This window comes from Melanerpes formicivorus, unplaced genomic scaffold (genome assembly GCF_026170545.1).
Source record: "Melanerpes formicivorus ecotype bairdi unplaced genomic scaffold, bMelFor1.0.p_v2 SCAF_41, whole genome shotgun sequence".
Lineage (NCBI taxonomy): Eukaryota > Metazoa > Chordata > Aves > Piciformes > Picidae > Melanerpes > Melanerpes formicivorus.
The window spans coordinates 3,182,709-3,201,722 of record NW_027142393.1 but is presented as its reverse complement, the minus strand read 5'-3'; the positions used below and the strand labels follow the sequence as shown (position 1 = coordinate 3,201,722).

The window sequence follows — 19,014 nt, the reverse complement described above, 5'->3', positions numbered from 1 at the left end:
CAATAGCTAAGCCTTAATACCATGTAGCAGCATTGGAAGTTTTGATCTCTTAAAAAGCAGCTGCTAAGAACCCAACTAGAAAAGCTCCGAATCTCATTGGTCTTCCCAGCTCGGTTACAGAGAGATGCAAACTACAAAAAAAAAGCTGGATGGATTTTATTGAAAAAGGCAAGAAAAGCTGTATCTGAAGGACAAATGGAACAAAGATAAGGCTGACTAGGGAATACTTTGCTTGCCAGTTTCATTACACTTTACTTCTTTATGCAACCAACTACTGAAATTCAATATATGAGCAGGAATGGCACATGTTCATGTTATGACACAAACCCTTTTGATTTATGCAGTGCATTTATCTGCTAGGGGCTGCTTTGCCTTTTTTTTTCCTTCTTCCTTTTACATTTATTTTCTCACCCTTTCTCTGGTTTATTTTCCCATTTTTATAAGGCTTTCTCTATAATGAAATGTTGCTTCCACCCCTGCACCCCGGTACTCCCCGGCACTGCTCTCCTGCTATCCCACAGGCTACACCACTGCACGCATCCTGCAGTTCCATTAAGCAGGCACAAGCACTAACAAGCTGCTCTCTTAGCAGCAGTCTGACTTCCCAGGCTACCAGAAAATGAATGTATGCATCAAGTCCAGTATGAAACTGTGACCCTACCGAGACCAGTGGCAGACTTCCCTGCACCTCACCAAAAGTACATCTCCTGTCACCCAGAGAACAGACAACCCAAATCCTGAACCCTCAGAGAGCTGCAGAGCCATGGGCATTTGTGCTCTGCATTTCTCATCACAAGGAGTCAAACAAAAAAGAATGAATATTTACTGTACCTTAAACATTAGCCTTAAAAACCTACCTTTCCCCATGGCATGTTGCTGATTTCTTTTGTTTGGTTTTTTGCTATCCAGCATTCTAGTGACTCAGAACCAATTTACTAGGCAAGTTTATAATCAAAGTCTTTATATGTTGACTTATTTTTAAATGGTTTCTATTTTTCCTTAGTTTTGTTCTCACTTTGCCATTTTAAAATATTTTTTTTTTTCAATTCCTACTCTTTATTTTAATAGTTTCCTGTTCTTCATCTTGATTTTGTTCCTATTCTTTGTCTTATTTTTTTCCTATTCTTTATCTTCCTTTTTCCCCTACTATCTTTCTTCCTACTCTTCATCTTACTTTCTTCCTATTGCTGCTACTTTCATGTGGGCTTAGTGTTCAAGGTAACAGCCCAGTCATAGAAGCATAGAAGCACAGAATCATGGAATGGCTTAGGTTGAAAGGGACACCTCTCAACTAGACTCAGCCGCTCAACCAACCCGGCCTTCGACACCCCCAGGGAAGAGGCACCCACCACCTTCCCTGGGCAACCTAATCCAGAGTCTCACCACCCTCATACTGAAGAACATCTTCCTAAGATCTGGTCTAAACCTACTCTCCCTCAGCTTCAAACCTGTCTCCAGGCACCCTCAGGAAAAGTTCCTCTGCAGCCTTCCTGTAGGATCCCTTCAGGTATTGGAAAGCAGCTCTAAGGTGCCCCCAGAGTCTTCACTTCTCCAGGCTGAACACCCCCAGCTCCCCCAGCCTGTCCTCATAGCAGAGGTGCTCCAGCCCTTGGATCATCTATTAAAAACTTCTGGATGTGGTTCTCAACCTTAAAGCCCATCAGCTCCCCCACATAGCCATTTGTATGCGTGCATCACAAAACCATCCCTTTTCATCTATTTTCATCATCATCTATAAAACCATCTCCCTCAGAGCAGTGGCTCCTAGATAATCTTTATCTACAGAACAAACACTTCCTAGAGAACAGATCCTGTATCCATCTTCATCAACCTGAGTCAATGCTAATCTGAAAGGCTTACCAAAGTAAAAGATGAATGTTATTGCCTTGTTCATCAAATATTTGATCCTTCTAAAGGGACTGTCAAACTGAATGCCAATTAAGATAGGAGCTCAGGTCTATTATGAGCCATTCCAGGGAAGAAAAAATACTTCTATGGAAGTCATCACTTATTTGTCACGAAGACTAATAACCTCTGGACCCCATGAGGACCTGGGTGCCAGACTCCAAGCAGCAGCAGGAAAGCTTCCTAAGGGCAATGCAATACCCCTGCTCAGAGCACTAGAGCAACAAAGGAAAATACAAAGCCCTAAGAGAAGGTAGCTCAATTAGTGGCAAAATGAGAGGCAAAGGTTACTTGGCAAAACTCTGGCTGTTTCTGCACTGTGTTCCAGTTCACCCTTTACTGCTTTTTCAGAGAATCTCTTTTTGCAATGAATCGATGCAGGAGAGCATCTATAGACTTGGATGCACTTGAGGAAGGGTGGGGGGGGAAGAGATGGAACACAGGGATAGAAAACTTGAGAAGCAGCACACAGCAAGGCACAGGAGAAAAAAAAAAAAGAGGGTGAAGGGAAGATGGGGGGGGAGGGGTCAAGGCTCCAAGGAGACATTGTTGTGGCCTTTCACTATCTTAAGGGGGCCTACAAGAAAGCTGGGAAGGGACATTTTAGGGTGTCAGCTAATGATAGGACTGGGGGAAATGGATCAAAACTAGAAATGGGTAGATTTAGAGTGGAGATTAGGAAGAGATTCTTTATAGTGAGGGTGGGGGAGACACTGAACAGGTTGCCCACAGAGGTCATGGATGCCCACTCCCAGGGGGTGTTCAATGCCAGGTTGGACGAGGCCTTGAGCAACCTGGTCTAGTGGAGAGTGTCCCTGCCCATGGTAGGGGGGTTGAAACCAGATGATCTCCAAGGTCCCTTCCAACCCAAACTATTGTATCAATCTATGAATCTGTAAGAAAGGTCAAAAACTTGCAAGAGATAGACCCAAATTTTCTCCACCATGAATAGGAAGTGATAAAATTCAACTCAGGAGAGCACTTATCACTGCCCAGCTCATCACCAAACCAATGTCAAGAGAAAAGTGTTTGGATTACTAGCAAATTCAGATTTAGAACCTGAAATGTCACTGCCTAAGTTTCTTCTAGTAGGAGAAAATAAAGAGGTAAGATGATTTAAGTAGCAACGCTGTTAGAAGACAGCCTTCTTGATTCTCTTCCAGAACTCAACCCAACTAACACCGGATGCTTTTAGACTCATTTCTTTACTGGGAGAAAAGCTGCTGAGTACCAGTGATAACCAACCTCTCCAGCATTATAAAGCTTAAATAACACCTGACAGCACAAGTTCTCCTGAACATGCCCACAGAGCAGCCACGGAGGTGGCTAATGGACTCATGCAGGGCACTGGAGGATACGCTGGAGTCTGTTTGCACTTAACACCTTCTCACAAGGGGAAGGCAGGAAAGTTTATCATAATGCTAACACACGACACACATATATGTCAGTTGTCATTCCCTGTGACATCAGCTTTCATTTCACCTCAGGTTATTATTTAAGTAATAAATCCTAACAAGGTGAGGCTACATCATCCCACCGAGTGTATCCGGGAGGTAGAGACACAAGGTGATGGCAAGAACGCTGGGAACATGATAATTCCTGACAGCTGCTGCTTGAGCACAAGTTAAATTGAACAGTTTATCTCAGCACAAAGATGTTATAAGGTTTTATGTTTAATTTAAAAAAATTAACATAAAACCCAGAGAAAGCAGAGTTAGGCAATCTTTCACAAACATGACATACTACAATCACTGTATAAGCTGGATTAGTACTTATTACCATGCTACTAGAGAATTAAGCTGTTTTTAGACCACCAAAGAGCTTTAAATTGCAACTTTTGTCTCTGTAAGAGAAACCTATATTTAAAACGTCTGCCAAATTCAAATTAACAGCCACATCATTAACTTACCATCACACAGCCCCCTCCCCACACACACATTTCAACTGCTATTATGGTCCTCTTATCTAGACCTATCAACGCTACATCATACAACATAGAAATGAGTGCTCTCCAATAAATACATTGTGTGAATCCTCACAAACCCTCTCTCTGCTGAAGGTCACATCTACTGCCCTAGCTCTCCTCTCCAAAATCTCCCCAAGCATTTTACTGCCTTAAAAATGACCTTCTTCCACAGAGCAGGACCACTGCATATGCAGTAGCTCCACCGCGTTGGAGGATGGCTGGATGTCAGGGCCACCATCCACAGGAGCTCCAGGTTTTACACTGAGTTTCAAATTAATCACTTAATATAAAATGGAAAAACATGGGAACAATCTTAGAAGATCACAAAATGGCTTAGGTTGAAGGGGACCCCAGAGATCATCTACTCCAAGAAAATCAGAATCACAGAATGGCTCAGGTTGGAAGGGACCTCAGAGATCATCTGCTCCAACCTCCTGGCCATGGGCAGGGACACTCTCAGCTAGACTCAGGTGCTCAAGGCCTCATCCAATCTGGCCTTCACCACCCCCAGGGAAGATCCATCCATAACCTCCCCAGGCAGCCTATTCCAGAGTCTCACCACCCTCCTACTGAAGAACATCTTCCTACGATGGGAACAATCTTATAAGAACGGTAAGGACAGTCTTATCAGAAAGGCAGGGAGAATCTTTTTAGCAGTGCCCATTGTGACAGGACAAGGAGCAATTGGGTTTAAACTGCCAGAAGGGAGATTTAGACCAGCGAGAAGGGAGACTGTTTTTTACACTGAGGATGGCAAAAGACTGGTTTGGGTTGCCCAGAGAGGGGGTAGAAGCCCCATCCTTGGAACCATTCTAAGGGGCTCTGAGCAAACAAACCCAGTTGAAGATTTCACCGCTCACCACAGCAGGGTTGGACTAGATGACCTTTAAAGGTCCTTCTAACCCAAATCATTCTGTGACAACAGTCCTGCTGACTTTTGAGGAGCCCCCTGTGTGAATTAAGGATGTGCTTAATTCATACAAGTCATCCTTCATGGGAAGGAAGCTGAACATGTTCACAGGTTCAGTCATGAACGCTCTGACCTTTGCTATTGTCTTCCTTGTTGCTGTATACCGAAGGCCTGAAAATCAGTCAAACACAGAAACTTTTATTTCTTCTTAATTACCAACAGAGCAAATGACTGATTCAGGTTTCCATTTATGTCAAGCAAATTGCAAAAGTAAAGGTGCTAAAGTATTTTTATTTTGCTTTATAAATCTTCCTTGTGTCCCATAACTATGATTTACTCTTTTATGGCACTGCCCTAAATCTTTCAATTAAATTCCCATGCAACTTAACTAAAAACACATTTTGCCTTCCCCTTGGGAGACCACACAGGCCATATTTATGTATCTGTGGATATGAAAGCTGAACTCTCTGACTCACCAGGCTTACAGCACAGAGTGAGTTTAAAACAGCACCTGACTTCTATCCAGGTATCTCCTCTGTCTCTGCAAGAAAGGACTGATGCAGGCAGCCACCGTCTGCATCACAGCACAGGTAACCCCAGAAAAGGAGGATTACTGTAGGTATGAACCTACCCTGCAAATGAAATACAGGACCATAAATCTCTGCTAGAAAACAACTACAGTAGCAGTAAATTGGGTTTATGATTGAAGGTCTGGCAGTGCAGACAAGATGTGCAAACGCTCTTCAATTGTCAGGTGCAGCACTACATCAAAACAGAGTTAGATTTGGGTACTGCTATAAATATGAGCCTTTTAGGGGACACAGGGGTGGGAGTGGGGTGAGTCCTCTGGGTGCGCTGCAGCAGCTGTGGGGTCAGTCACACAGGCAGGAACAGTGATGGCTGCAATCAGGGAAAGCTGTCAGCAAAAAGAAGTGTGGCGACCCAGACAGTGGCCCTGCACAAACAGGTAAGTGGCCAGGCCCCTGGCTGCAGGAGTGCCAGAGCCTTTCACTGGCACTGTGCTGGCTGTGAGCAGGGAGATATCTGCTCAGCCTGGCTGCTGAGCTGACAGGGGAGATCAAAAGGCTAAGGACTATAAGGGAGTGTGAGGGACATGGAGTGGTGGAGCCAGGCTCACCCTGCAGCAGGAAGGGGAGCACCCTCCAGGTAGCCCGCACGATCAAGGGGGCTCTGTATCCTGCCCCTGCTAGGTGGAAAACAGAAGTCCAAATCACAGGGCTGAGTGGGGGCAAGTTCATGGCCATGGCAGATGGTGGGAAGGCTCCTTGCCCGCCTTGCCTTCCCAGGTGCCTCTGAGAAATAGACCTGAGGTGCTGCTGGAAGGCAGCCAGGCTAGTGTGGACAACAGGCAACTTGTAGCAGAGGTCAGATAGGCTGTCCGGCCATGGAGCATCCTCTGCCACAAGGAGGAAGAGCTGGAGCTGTTGGAGACTCACTTCTAAAAGGAACAGAGTTCCCAATAGGCCAGGTTGATCCTCCTCACAGGGAAGCCTGTAGCCTTAGTGGAGCCTGCATCAGGGAGATCACTGAGAAACTTCCCAACCTGGAGCAATCATCAGACCATTACCCACTACTGATCTTCCAGACAGTCGGGGGAGGAAGCTGCATCCTGTAGTCTGATGGGAATGAAGAGACACTTCAAGGGCTTAGGATGGTTGGTGAAAGAGTCTGGGGCACAAGTTATTTTCTCTTCCCTCTTTCCAGTTGCAGGTGGAGACCTGGGATGGAATAGAAGGATCTAGTCTGTCAATACCTGGCTCTGAGACTGGTGCTCCAGGCAGGGCTCTGAGGAGACCTTAGAGCAGCCTTCCAGTATTTGAAGGGGAGCTACAAGAAAGCCAGGAAGGGACTTTTTACAAGGGTCTGTAGCAATGGGATGAGAGGGAATGGATTGAAGCTTGAGGAGGGGAGAATTTGACTGGAGATTAGAAAGAAATTCTTGACAATGGGAGTTGTGAGACACTGGTGCAGGCTGCCCAGGGAGGGCATGGATGCCTCCTGCCTGGAGGAGTTCAAGGCTAGGTTAGATGAGACCTTAAGCAACCTGGGATGGTAGAAGGCATCCCTGCCCATGGGAATGGGTTGGAACTAGATGATCTTTAAGGTCCCTTTCAACCTAAGCCATTCTATGGTCTCTGACCATAAACAGATCCACCTTGAGACAAAAGGCCTTCGAAGACAATGGAGCCTTCAAGCTCCCCAAGATCAAACCTGAGGGCTTTGGCTCCTCCATCATACAGTTTCCTGGATTCAGACAACTCCATGCATTTGGCTTGGAGGCATTTTTCAGATGTAAAGTGTATATCAAATGGCATTATTAATGCCTGGCATGTTAAGCAGAGCAGTTCTTTTTTATTATTACACACATTTTTGTATGTTCAGCTTGTGGAAGTTGCATTTCCATCACTAGGCCAAGAACACACAAATTGCAGCCAGATACCAAATGCTTTCCTGCTTCCCATTAAACAATAGATAACTCTGAATTTCTGAACAATAAATACTAATAAGTGATAATAAATGACAGGGTACAGTAGAATAAATAATAAATTAACAATAATTTTTTGACCCAGAATGTAGGAATGTCAAAAATGCTTATAGATATTAGAATATATAGCTCATAAATTAAGCTTTCTCTAGATAGAGCATAATGTGAAATGTTTACAGAAATAATTAAGCCTTACTATTTTAATGTTCTTTATTTTTCAGAACAAATCACAAGGGTTGTCACTGCCTTTCATCTTAATTAGGCCATGTGTTTGTCTTATTTATTTCTATGTACTTTCATAAACGTTTACAAATATTAATTGTAAAGAAAAATGTTGTTTTGTTCTCCCCCCCCCCCCACCCCTTGCTGTAATTATTACATCTACATACAGTACACAGTGATAAATATTCATGGCTGCTACCACTTCAGTGGGTTTGGATTTGGGGTTTGTTCTGTGTGTTGAAATGAAGTAGAAATGAATAGAACCAGAAAAATCACAGAATGGTCTGGGTTGGAAGGGACCTCCAAAGGTCATCAAATCCAACCCCCTCTGCAGTTGGCAGGGGCATCCTCAACTAGATCAGCTAGATCAGGATTGGTTTGAGCTTGTTTTGAGCTCATACTGCTAACCTTTTTCTTTAAAAAAAAACTTATTATTCATTTTAAAGTATTTTTAATTTAAACAACATCCTCTCTCATTTCATAGTATATTATCATAGAATCAATAAGGTTGGAAAAGGCCTTAGAGATCATCAAGTCCAACCTGTCACCCAACACCTCATGGCTAACCAAACCATGGCACCAAGCGCCACGTCCAGTCCCTTTTTGAACACCTCCAGGGACGGTGACTCCACCACCTCCCTGGGCAGCACATCCCAATGGCTGACAACTCTTTCTGTGAAGTTGAATTTTTTCTGTGACAGACCTTAGTGACAATTTTCCACAAGCATTTTGGAATCGAATGCATTTTCCTCTTCTTCCTATATACCAGACCCCAAACCAAACTCTAAAGTCTCTGCACACACATCTGCTCTCTGACACAGCTGGAGTACAAGGGGGCTGTGTTTTGAAACCCACTATGGATTCATAGAATGGTTTGAGTTGGAAGGGACCTTAAAGATCATCCAGTTCCAACCCCCCTGCCATGGGTAGGGACCCCTTCCACTACCCAGGTTGCTCAAGGCCCCATCCAACCTGGCCTTGAACGCTTCCAGGGAAGGGGCACCCACAACTTCCCTGGGCAACCTGTTCCAGCATCTGACCACCCTCACTGTAAAGAATCTCTTCCAGATACCCAGTCTAAATCTACCCTCTTCCAGCTTTAAGTTTTTACCCCTCATCCACTATCACATACCCCACCTTTTCTTGTGTCCTCTCATGCTGCCTGGGTTTAAGACTGAATCTCTGAGAACCTCCCATCTCAACTTGCTGACCCTCACTGGTGATATTCAGCAAAACTAGAATAGGACTGAGGATAAGCAATAGCAAGAGGTTCCATAAATGCATTACTCCATCTGTAAATGACTTGGGTTCTCTCTCAGTTCCTTCCTGTCCCTCTGAAACTTTCCTTCAACATATGATCAAATCTCAGAATCCCATTTTGGAGCCAGATCCCCAGTTCACACAGCTGGTTAAGTAGCCTTCAACACTTAAACACCTTTCACTCAAAAAGATACTGAAAAACAATGTGAAAAGAGTGAACCAAAACTGCATTTCTAGCTACCACCAAGTAGCAAGCTTGAAAGATACACTCCCACAGGTAAGATGTTTAGACTTTCTGAGGGGGCTACATTTTGTTTGCTTTGGGTTTTAGTCACCAGCACTTAAACTTCTTGCATGTTGTTAAACGTGTGTGGCAGCACTCTTTTTCCCTGATTCATAATTAAATTTGGCTTCAATTAATTACTGACAGGTGCAGATTTTTATTTCAGTGGCCAGATTGTTCACCATGGGCTACACCGTCCTCTTTGCTTCCATGAAGGGAAAGATTAAGACCAACCAGTTATGGCTGGGGTGATGGAATGAGAAACCATGAATCCAAATCAACTTCCTCGCTGTTTTCAACAGCATTAAATAACAAAGTGAAGGCACCTCATTAGATCAGCAGATACAATCATAGAATGGCTTAGGTTGGAAGGAACTTCAAAGATCACCTGCTTCAACCTCTCTGCCATAGGCAGGGACACCTCTCAGCTACGCTCAGCTGCTCAAGGCCTCATGCAACCTGGTTTGCAAGACCTCCAGGGAGGAGGCAGCCACAACCTACCTGGGAAGCCTATGCCAGAGTCTCAGCACCCTCCTACTGAAGAACTTCTTCCTCAGCTCCAGTCTAACCCTACTCTCCCTCAGCTGCAAACCATTCCCCCAAGACCTGTCTCTAGATACCCTTATGAAAAGTCCCTCTGCAGTCTTCTTGTAGGATCCCTTCAGGTACTGGCAGGCAGCTCTGAGGTCCTCCTGGAGTCCTCTCTTCTCCAGGCTGAACACCCCCAGCTCCCTCAGCCTGTGCTCACAGCAGAACTGCTCCAGTCCTTGGATCATCTTTGTGGGCCTCCTCTGGACTCACTTCAACAGTTCTGTGTCCCTATGACAAAGCAAAGGATGATTTCCCTTGATTTTAAAGAGTTTTGGCAAGCTCAGAACTCCAATCTTCTCCCACTTTCAGATTTACACATCTGATGTTTTACAACAGAAGCTCCACTCACTTTGCACAATTGCACAGACGATGAGCAGGGTCATAGCTGTCTGGTTAAGTTCTACTTTTTAAGTGCCCCCAAAATCCTGTTTTCCCCAAGCATTTCAAACTGTTCTGCAGGTTGCTTTGTGCAGATTCTTATCTAAACCCTTCTTCTAACAAATTTGAAGATTATTCCTAAGAGGAACTTCTGCTTTCTTAGCAAATGGTTTCAGGTTTTTCTATTACCCCACAGCTCTCCTTTCATTTCACACAACCTATGAACAGCAAATCCTTAAAAAAAATATTTTTATGGAAGCTCTTAGCTAATTTTCCCCCAGAACTCACACTCCAGAGCATCAACCCACAGCATGAATTCTGTTTAAGAATGGGGACCTCAGGAAAGAAACAGGATTCCTCCCAGAAAACTAATACAGCCCTGGAAAAAAACCTCCGACTGTCATAAAACCTGAGCAGCTGGCAACTCTGTCACCATGAAGTATCCATATGGAAGACCGAGATGTGTCAAACTACCCAAAACGAGTTTGGGTAGTGCAGAAGATGGAATAAATAATTCAGTATCTTCAACACTTTCAACAGCAGGTAGTAGATATGCTACCTGCTTCCACAACGTGCCAAAATGTAACACGCGAGTGAGAGCGAGCGAGAGAAATCTGAGTCTCTCCAACCTGTTTTCCCGAGGAGATTTTGCTTGAGGAACTTCTCTTTTTAGAGGCATATGATCCGTATCAGATGTTTGTCAGGAGCAGGCAGCACTACAGAACATTAGAGATAGCTGAAGTGATTTTTAACAGACATTCACAAAGTGCACACTCCTTCGTGTACTTACATAAAACCCTGCATCTTCAACATGACAAAATAATGTATAGGAAGTGAAAAAACTTATTTCTTCCAACTGCACCTGACACTTAGAATCCTAAAAGAGCTGAGGTTGAAAGGGACCTCAAACATCATCTACTCCAACCTACCTGCCATGGGCAGAAACACCTCACAACTAGACTCGGATGCTCAAGGCCTCATCCAACCCACCCTGCAACATCCCCAGGGAGGAGGCATCCACAACCTCCCTGGGCAGCCTGTTCTGGGGTCTCACCACCCTCCTACTGAAGAACTTCCTCAGATCCAGTCTAACCCTGCTCTCCCTCAGCTGCAAACCATTCCCCCTTGTCCTGTCTCTAGACACCCTCAGGAAAAGTCCCTCTCCAACTTTCCTGTAGGTCCCCCCGCCCCGAGTCATATCTTCTCCAGGATGAACAAGCCCAACTCCCTCAAGCTATCCTCCTAGCAGAGGTGCTCCAGCCCTTGGACCATCTTCAATTAAAAAAGCAAACCACAACAGGAACCAGGGACAGGAAGCAGAACAACACCCAAAAGGCTCCAAAGGAAGGAGAAGCTCAGTCTGGGTGCATTCCACACTATTCTCAGCCACCTCACTCATTCCTGCACTCGGCAGAGCTGACGCTTGCTACCAGATTTGAATGATTACACCAAAGTGGCTGAAGTGAGATTGCAAAAAGCTGCCAAACAGATTTCATCAGACTCTCAAAAAATAATTGTTTTGTCTGTTCTGAATTAAGCTTTAAGTGCTGTAAGAGAAGTTTCTCTACAAACATGGCTGAAGATCACAAAGGGGAGCATTTGGATTGAATGTAACCCTTCAGTCATATAGTTATTAAATCAAACTTCCATCACGCCTGGCATCTCCCATGAGCTGTTTTTATTTCCAGTTCAATCTGTAGTGATGTCCTATCATTTTATTTCATGTGTTATCACAACAGGTTTTTATTTATAATGCCACCAGCCTAAGAAAAGGAATAAAAAAAGGTCTCAGACCCGTAGCTGAGAGTTCCTGGCATGGGACGTACGGGACCAAAACAAGGGCAGAGGCACAGAAGAAGAGCTCAAAGAAAAAGAGAAGACGCTAAAATAACTAAAACAAGAGAATTCAACAGTTCTGAAGCTGAAGCCTTTTGCCCATTTTTCTTCTCCAGCTCTTGGCAGTGAGTTTTGCAGGGTTAGTGACTTTTACAGTCGTGGATGTCATGTTTGGTCAACTTTTACAACGTGGATGTGTTCCCTGCAGAAGCAAACCAACCCCCAAACACTGCTCCGTGTTGAGATTTTCCCCAGATGGAAAAATCCAGTGATAAAATAATAATAATCTAATAATCATGCTTTTGGGCTTCCAGATACTTCACAAATCCTGTTTTCCCAACACATCTCACATGCAACTATGGGATGCTGAAACTTCTGCATTTCTTTTAGCATTAAAGAAAGCATCCAGCCCTGAATGCCCATCATTCCCTAGGACCACGCAGGAGAAATACACACCTCTGGGGTTGAAGTCATACATAACAAAGCCAGGAGAATATACCAGATGCTTTCTGATCTTTAAGATTAAGAAACTGAGGCCAAAGCTTGCTTATCAAGGGCCACAAAGAGGGCCAGGGCCACAGTGAGAACTCAGGAGCCCAAGCCAGAGTTGAAGATAAGCGAGTGTCACGGACTAGTGATTTAATCAACTCATATATTATCACTCTGTCTACATATCTTGTGGAGCCTGCTCACCACAGTACCTGACAGACATCCTGAAATAAAATGTTATCTTCAGGGGACCATACACAGTGATTCAGTATTTTCAGCTATCTTCTTTTCAGGCACAGATAGGGTAAGTGTATGCACATACGTTAGTGTGCTTGCACACACACACGTATACATACACTACAGAAAGACAGACTAGATGTACATTTTCCCCCCTGCAATTCTACCAAAGAAAACTGTGAAGCATCCAGAATTAAGCTACTTAAAGTGTGGCCAGGAAAATTGTTGACAACAGCTGATTTGTTATTGGGAAGAGATCCTGCATCTCTGCATCACAGAAATCTCATCATCTGGTTGCGGTGGCTGGCAGACAAGCTCTGAGATCTGCACAAACTGAGCAAAGTGAAATGGTTCTGGTCAAGATCTTCAAATAACCTTTTCTTCTTCTTTTCTCCCCTTCCCAGCAATGCATTTGGATTACACTGAAAAACCTCTCAGGGGCTCCTGAAAAGGAAACTTTACTCCAAAGTGTCTGTCAAGATGACCGGAGATGTTCTTTGGAAAGTATTTTCAACAAAACAGTTCTGGAGCACTGGTAGCTGTACAATCATATGGGATTCATTTTCTGTATACATCTCTATATAGTGCTGGAAGAAACAAATTAACTTCAAAATTCAAAGATCTTTATACAGCCCTCTGCTCTTAGGTACAAATATTTAAGTAAGTTCTACTTCCTGTCAAACATTGAAATGGGTATTAAATTACATTAAATTATTATAGGTACAAGCAGTAACAGTGCTTTTCTGCTGTCTCCCTGAGCTCCAGCATCTTGGTATTTCTGGGACTGAGTATGAAGGATAATTTAATATTATCTTTAAACTGCTGCTTCTATTAAAACACTAAGTGTGTGCTGGGTGCATAAATGCATGCCCAGAAGTTTGTGCCAGAAGGTATCTCATGAATATCCCACATAAGGGATGGCTCTACAAACTGACTGAGAAAAGCAGACCCTGTTCCTACCCCAGCATCTTTTGATGATTTCAGGAGGCTATTCCTTCATTCACCTTTATTTCTTCTTTTTAAAAGGAATTAATAAACAAACTAACCACACAGGAGGGAAAAAGGAACTGAACCATTCCAGCCTTAACTGAACCCAACCCCCCCAGAGCCCTGTGACCAGGCTCAGCACAGCAGGGACTGGGCCAACCTACAGCACATTTGTAGGTGAAATACTCCTCTGGACCTCATAGATGATATTAAAGAATGGAACACAGCATTTAAAAGAAAAGGGGAAAAAAAGGTGGGAATTCTCCCTCTCTCATTCTGATGCAGGGCCCATGGATTGTCTTGATAAGAAAGAAGCAATCTGGGAAATAAAGTATTAAAACATACACATGTATTTCTCCTTCTCTCTTCCTCTTGAATATTAACAGAAAGGACAAAATCAAGGTGGAGCAAGGCACCAGTGAAATAAAAACAACCAAGCCAATATTGCATGCATCAGAGTGACATAGTGCAGGATCCTGACGGGTCCCATTGTAGACCTCCTTAGGGCTACTGTTTCAAGTAAAACACAGAAACAGTTCAAGATTGACATTTTCCAGCTTTGTGTCATGTTACATTATTTGAATCAATCTCAACTTTGAAAAACAACCAAACACCAAAGAAATGCAGATGAGGACTGTTAAAAAAAAGCCAGCAACCTCCCAGGAAATATGACTCCTGCTAGCAGCAAGAGAGCCACCCATGTTGAGTCTTACCAAAGAGAAGGTAACAAAGTCTTCGAGAGCATGTGAGAGTGCTCTTTTTATTCCAAATTTGATACTAAAAATGCTTATTACTCTACCAGCAATTTCCCCCAGCTTTACTCTGATTGTACACAACTTCTGCATGTACACCTCACAAGAGGGGCTGGAGGAATCCCAGGGTTCTCATCACAGCTGCTTTCCCAACCTTTGAGGTTCAGAGGGCTGAGCTTTATTGACAGGATACACCCTGAAACTACAGAAAAAGCTCTTATTGACAGGATGCAGCCCCAAAACTACAGAAAAAGCTCTTATTGACAGGATACAGCCCCAAAACTACAGAAAAAGCTCTTATTGACAGGATGCAGCCCCAAAACTACAGAAAAAGCTCTTATTGACAGGATGCAGCCCCAAAACTACAGAAAAAGCTCTTATTGACAGGATGCAGCCTCAAAACTACATTAAAATCTCTTATTGAAAGGATACAGCCTCAAAACTACAGGAAAAGCTCTTATTGACAGGATACAGCCCCAAAACTACAGCAAAAGCTCTCATTGAAAGGATACAGCCCCAAAACTACAGCAAAAGCTCTTATTGAAAGGATACAGCCCCCAAATGCCCTGAAACTATAGAAAAGGCTCTTCTTTATCAAAAGAATTCAGCCCTCAAACTATAGAAAAGGCTTTTGTTGAAAGGATACAGCCCCAAAACTATGGAAAAGGCTCTTCTTTATCAAAAAGATTCAGTCCCACAACTATGAAGAAGTATGGAAAAAAAATAGGCGGGATTCTTTTTTTTTCTCCTAAATTGCCTGAGAAATTGGAAGCAGCAAGCACTCAACCTCCCTCTTCTCCCCACTCCAAAACACTTACAGCAAGCCTGTTCTTAACCCTTCTGCAGAGCCAAATTTCCCTTTTATCTTCCATTTATTTTCATTTGTACCTGAAAGGCAGAGGAGAGTTGGGCTTTTATGTCTGACAGACACGAACCGGACTGGTTTTGTGGAGTGCATTAGACTGCGGTCTACCTTGCAGCGATACCAGAGCGCAGCTGAACTTCCAGGAGAAATAACAACCCTGACTTTCTGATTTCAGCCTGGCACAGGGGGAAGGCAGTGTTCCTCTCCTCATGTTCTCACTGGTTAAGAACTCGGCGCAGGTGTTATTAATAAAATAAATTTATTTTTAAAAAGGATGCTATTCTATAGGCTTTGAAGCTCACACATAGTCTAACTTAACCCAGCTTGGGCTCATCTGGTCTTTAAATGACTTCTTTCATGTGGTCAGCCCACGAGCCATACGTACTGCTGCTCAATCACGCCACTGTACAGCGTCAGCGTGAGGATGATTTGCATGATTTGCATTTCCTGTGCGGCTCCGGCTTCAATGAGCTCTAAGCACCACGTACAAAAGAAACCACCGCCAAGTAATGCAAAGATTTTACTTAAACCAGATGAGACTACTCCAGTCAGGCTGCCAGTACCGGGGGGAGAAGGGAAAGCGGGAAGGGGAAAGAGGGAAGGGGAAAGCGGGAAGGGGAAAGCGGGAAGGGGAAAGCGGGAAGGGGAAAGCGGGAAGGGGAGAAGAGAAGCGAAGTGAGAAGAAGAGAAAAGAAGTCTCAGGGATACCTTGTTAAATAAGGATTTATTTGGAAGGAATCTGAACCTTAGAGTCACAGCTTTGCCTTCCAAATGCAAAAGTTCTATGGCTTGCTTTAATACATATGGCCCAGCAGAAAATAATTCAGCCAGAGCCTTCTCTTTTTTCCAAGGTTCCTTAGATTTTTGGCACCACGTTACCTTAGCAATTTATTTATTGAATAGTACAGAAGTGGCTTCTGATCACGCTCGTTATTCCTACCATATAAAGTGAAATCTAATTAAACTGAATTCACTGATTGCTGGCTAAAATTTCTCCCTATGAAGATGTCTTTTATCACAAATGATCAATGAAAGCTGTTGGACAAATAAGTATGATAGAAACAGCGTTACAGTGAGCTTCAAGGAGTAAGTACTAAAGCAAGGAGAAAAAATAATATGTACCAGAGCCTCGTTGTCATGAAAAACAGAGACAGATGGGGAGACAGACCTATATGATGCTACAAATAGATGAATATCTTGTAAGGATTTCAACAAATGTTAGGAGACCCTAGTGAAAATGTGGAAAAACTACAGCTTTGCTCGTGCTGCCGTACTTAAGTTCACCTGGAATCCAAGCCATAATGTCAGCACCATCTCTGATATCAAAGGTTATAAAAATAACAATAAAATTACAGAGGATCAGCTAAAGACCTTAGAAGATCTTTGCTAGATAATGGCACCATTAACAGGGTGGTTATTTTCTACAAACCTGTGCAGAAAGTAAGAGCAAGAAAGTGCCTTAATAGCTACTTTTGGAGGTAAGGTGTAGCACAGAATCCTAGAATGGCTTAGGTTGGAAGCCATCTCAGATCTCATCTAGTCCAACCTCCCCACCATGTGCAGGGACAGCTCTCAACTAGACTCTGATGCTTAAGGACTCATCCAAACAGGCCTGCAACACACCCAAGAAGGAGGCACCCACAACCTCCCCAGACAGCCTATTCCAGAGTCTCACCACTCTCATGCTGAAGAATTTCATCCTAAAATCCAGCCTGAACCTACTCTTCCTGTAGGATTCCTTCAGGTATTGGAAGGCAGTTCTAAGGTCCCCCCCAGAGTCTTCTCCAGGCTGAACAACCCCAGCTCCCTTAACATGTCCTCAACTTGTATCCTGCTCCTAACTTAAAACCAAAAGGTGTGCACACAAATTTCATGTGAGATGTGGTATTTCATAGTAATGGTAGAGAACTGCATACACTGGAGAGATGAATAAATAACAGCACACTGATACAGCAAACTGCATGTGACCAGTGCATGTATGCCTGATGGCACCCCAAGACAGTCTGCTCCAGCATTCAAGGAATCTGCATAGAATCATGCTTAGTAGAAACCACAGCAAGCTCCCCTTGCTGCAGCTTCCAAAGGACATTCCTTTGCAGAAAATTAAGTGGGGTCTTCATTTTCCTGTATAATTCAAACCTAACCAAAGCTCTAAGGTCCCCCTGGAGTCTTCTCCCTCAGCCTACCCTCATAGTAGAGGTGCTCCAGCCTTTGGATCATCTTTGTGGCCTCCTCTGGACTCACTCCAACAGCTCTGTGTCCTTCTTACGCTGGGGACACCAGAACTGGAGGCAGGATTCCAGGTGAGGCGTCACAAGAGCAGAGTAACAAGGACAATAAATATCACCATGAAAATACAGAAGTTCAAAGCAAGTGTATTTATATTTCATTCTCACAACCTCTCCTGTATGGGCAGCATTATTAATGTTGCACAGGACACAACATGAGGCAAGAACATCTGTCCACCACTTTATGAAGCATTTTTGGTTTGCACAAGTGGATGAGAACGCAGCGTTATTCGCCATCAGCCTTTCCTAGCACACTGCTTTGGGTGAGTTTGTTCCTAAGAAACATTACTCTGCTCAAAACTAAAAATAGACAGCTATTTTTAGCTCCTTAATCACATGAGGAAAAGACACAGTTTGTATCAGTCTTCCTCCAGCTAACGGAATCATTCCATCGTGCACCCAGCACCTACATCAGGAAAATCCCTGGCACCCAACCTGCAGGCTGGAGCTCCGTGGAAGCAAAACGGACTCCTAAAAGATTCCAGCAACAATGGTCTTGTGACTAAATCAGAAACAGAAGCAGAAGCCATGAGCCAAACAGATACCTATCGCTTTCCTTCAGCTTAATCTGATTAAAACATGGCTCTCAAAAATGCTAACTAGAAGGCCACGTCACAGAGCAGGCAAACGACAAAAATAGCTCAGGACAGGAAGTCATTATTAAAGCAGCATCACTGGGCTATCTGCTATGGAAATTTCCTTGTCAGTTTTCAAGGGTTCCCCTTCTGGGTTGGTTTTTAATTTCCCTCCAAGCTGCCTGCTACAAGGTTGGGTTTGGTGTGCTGTGCTCTGGCTCTCTGCCCCCAGCTGCGTGTAAATTTGAGACACATAAAGAAAATTATCACTGCAGGTTAGTCTCAGCTGTACTCTGCTTAATAGCATCTCAAGGGTGCTGTACATCACCTTGTCATTCACTTCTCCAACAAGTCACATAATCACAGGAGGTTAAGGGATTGAAGGGACCTCTGGAGGTTTTGAGTCCAACCCCCCTGTCAGAGCAGGACCATAGGATCTAGCACAGGTTGCCCAGGAATGCATCCAAATGGGTCTGGAAAATCTCCAGAGAAGGAGACTCCACAACCTCTCTGGGGACCCTGTTCCAGCTCTCTGTGACCCTTACAGTAAAGAAGTTCTTCCTCATGTTGAGATGGAACTTCCTGTGATGTAGTTTCCATTCATTGCCCTTCAGCCTATCACAGGGCACAAGTGAGCAGAGACTGTCCCCTCCTGACCCCCAGCCCTCAGATACCTATAGATATTGATGAAATCCCCTCTCAGTCTTCTATCCAGACTGAACAGCTCCAGATCTCTCATCAGGCCTTTTCTCATCAGGCAGTGCTACAGTCCCTTAATCATCTTTGTAGCCCTCCCTTGGACTCTCTCCAGCAGATCCCTGTCCCTCCTGAACTGGGGAGCCCAGAGCTGGATGCAATATTCCAGGTGGGTCCTCACTAGGGCAGAGTAGAGGGGCAGGAGAACCTCCCTTGATTTGTTGTACACGCTGCTCTTAATGCACCCCTGGATGCCAGTGGCCTTCTT

General features: G+C 44.0%; 1 protein-coding gene across 7 annotated transcripts in view; it reads right to left on the bottom strand.

Moving 5' to 3' along the window:
* GTDC1 (glycosyltransferase like domain containing 1) overlaps positions 1-19,014 on the bottom strand; it is a 228,600-nt gene that overhangs the window by 117,986 nt on the left and 91,600 nt on the right. The window lies entirely within an intron of this gene.